Source organism: Myotis davidii, unplaced genomic scaffold, assembly GCF_000327345.1.
Source record: "Myotis davidii unplaced genomic scaffold, ASM32734v1 scaffold461, whole genome shotgun sequence".
NCBI lineage: Eukaryota > Metazoa > Chordata > Mammalia > Chiroptera > Vespertilionidae > Myotis > Myotis davidii.
In genome coordinates, this window is record NW_006295825.1 from 725,117 (window position 1) to 727,781 (window position 2,665).

Here is a 2,665-nt window from a genome sequence, read left to right on the forward strand (position 1 = left end):
GAAATAGGCAAAGGGCCTAAATAGATACTTCTCCAAAGCAGACATACAGATGGCCAAGAGACATGAAAAAATGTTCAAAGTCATTGATCATCAGGGAGACGCAAATTATAATGACAGGTATCACTTCACCTGTCAGAATGGCTATCATCAACAAATCAACAAATGACAAGTGCTGGTGAGGATGTGGAGAAAAGGGAACCCTAGTACACTACTGATGGGAATGCAGACTGGTGCAGCCACTGTGGAAAACAGTATGGAGTTTCCTCAAAAAATTAAATATGGAACTGCCATTTGACCTAGTGATCCCACTTCTAGGAATATATCCTAAGACATCTGAAACACCAATCAGAAAGAATGTATGCACCCTTATATTCATAGCAGCACAATTTACAATAGCTAAGATCTGGAAACAGCCCAAGTGTCTATCAGTAGATGAGTGGATAAAAAAGCTGTGGTACATTTATACCATGGAATACTATGCAGCATTGAAAAAACAAGGATCTCTTACTCTTTGAGACAGCATGGAGAGACCTAGAGAGTGGAACTGAGAGTATCATGCTAAGTGCAATAAGTCAGTCAGAGGAAGACAAGTATCACATGATTGCACTGATAGTAACAAAGAAGGGGCTGAATGAGGGAGGGGGGAAGGGGACATATGTAATACTTTCAACAATAAAGATTTAATTTAAAAAAAGGAATGACAAAAAATTCAGGGTAGTGATGACATCAATAGAATGGGAGGTGCAGGGGAATAGGAGAAGGGATAAATTCGTAGCTAGATGTAAAATATTGGCTAATTCTCAGATTGAATGATATGTTCTCAGGTGTGTATATTTCATTGTTGTGCTTTATAACACGTAAGTATTATTATTTTTTAGGTGTCAAATATTATGTAAAAATATTTAAAACCTTCTAGGGACTATGGGGAAAAAGATCATCTGATGAGACCTCTCGGTTCAAAATAGCTATCCTAACTTTATTTATCTTTTTTCCCAACAACATAATCTGAGTCAATTAGATCAGTCTCCTTATTGAAGTTTAATCATTTTTTATGCTTCTATTATTTCTCTTATCTTAGGGAACCTTCCTATACATCTACCCAAATCCTACCTAATTTCAAGGTTCTGCTCAAGTTCCAGATGTTTCCAGAAGTCTTCCCTGCCTAATGTTAGGCCCAGATTTCAAGATCCCCCAAAGATCCACCAGGGAGCTCCGAGCCCCATGCAAAAGCAAAGAGTCTTTATTCAAGCTAGCGTGAGCTCCCCATCCACCACACTCGCCGACGCAGCAGCAGGAGGCAGAGGGAAAGCTCTGTGGGGAGAGGGGTTTGATAGGGGGGTTGGAGTAAGGGGAGGAGAGAGGACTGTGGGTCCTGCCGATTGGCCAGGCAAGTCTGGGTCTTGTTACACAGGATGTGGTTGTGTCTATGGCGCGCACTTCCCTTGATTATCATTGGTTAGTTTAAAGAAATCCTAGGTGTGGCTAGCAGAGGCTTGGGCTTCTGGGAAGAAGCTCCTTGCTGAGCACATGGCTAATGGCTGCTGCCCCAAAATGGAGGATCTGGGGCAAGATGGAGGGCGTAGCCCTTGCCCTTTCAAGTACTACAAGAGCTCATCTTTCTTTCCTCTAACACTTATCAACGTTGGGGTACCAAGCAATTCAGCACTTAATTATGTATTGTCTTATATCATTTATAACCAGTCAGTGAACGTTAGTGTTCCTCATTGCAAATAACAAAACCAGTCTCATTACTAGTTTAAACACAAAAGAAGTTTATTAAACGATATGGATGGCTCATGTATTCTCTGAGCAGAACATGAGACTAGGCAGCTGTACAGGACTGATACCAAAATTGTGCTGTGCTGCTGCTCTAGTGGAGACCCCACTGGTAACCCTACTGTGGAAAAGTGAACTTCCGCTCTCACCACTGCCATTGGACACTGAACAAGAACATGATCAGTAGTACCTCTAGTCCCACTGCCCTTGGAAGCTGGTGTTTTGTTGTTGTTGGTGGTGGTTTTTTTAAAAAATTTATTTATTTTTTAAAAATATACTTTTATTGATTTCAGACAGGAAGGAAGAGAGATATAGAAACATCAATGATGAGAGAGAATCATTGATCAGCTGCCTCCTCCATGCACCCCCACTGGGGATCAAGCCCACAACTCAGGCATGTGCCCTTGACCAGAATTAAGCCCAGGGCCCTTCAGTCTTCAGGCCAATGCTCTATCCACAGCGCAAAACAGGCTAGGGCTTATTTTTTAATTTTTTTTCTTCCAGAATAGATTGAAATCTCATTCAGTTGTGGAACTGGAGTACCAGTATATACCTAGCCATATGGGACCTAAGAAGCTGAGTTTTTCACTTCTACCTTAGGGATGAACTCATAAGATGGTGAGAATCCTCAAACATAAAAATGGTAGTCAAAGGTTATATTATCTTACCAATTTGGTTTACTACCTAAAACACATAACACTCAATAAATACCTATTAATTTATTACCTTTCAGTATCTTTCATTAAAACAGTACTTTGGGGATAATCTAATCCACACATACCTATATCTATATCTATATCTATCTATATCTATATCTATATCTATATCTATATCTATATCTATATCTATATCTATCTATCTATCTATCTATCTATCTATCTATCTATCT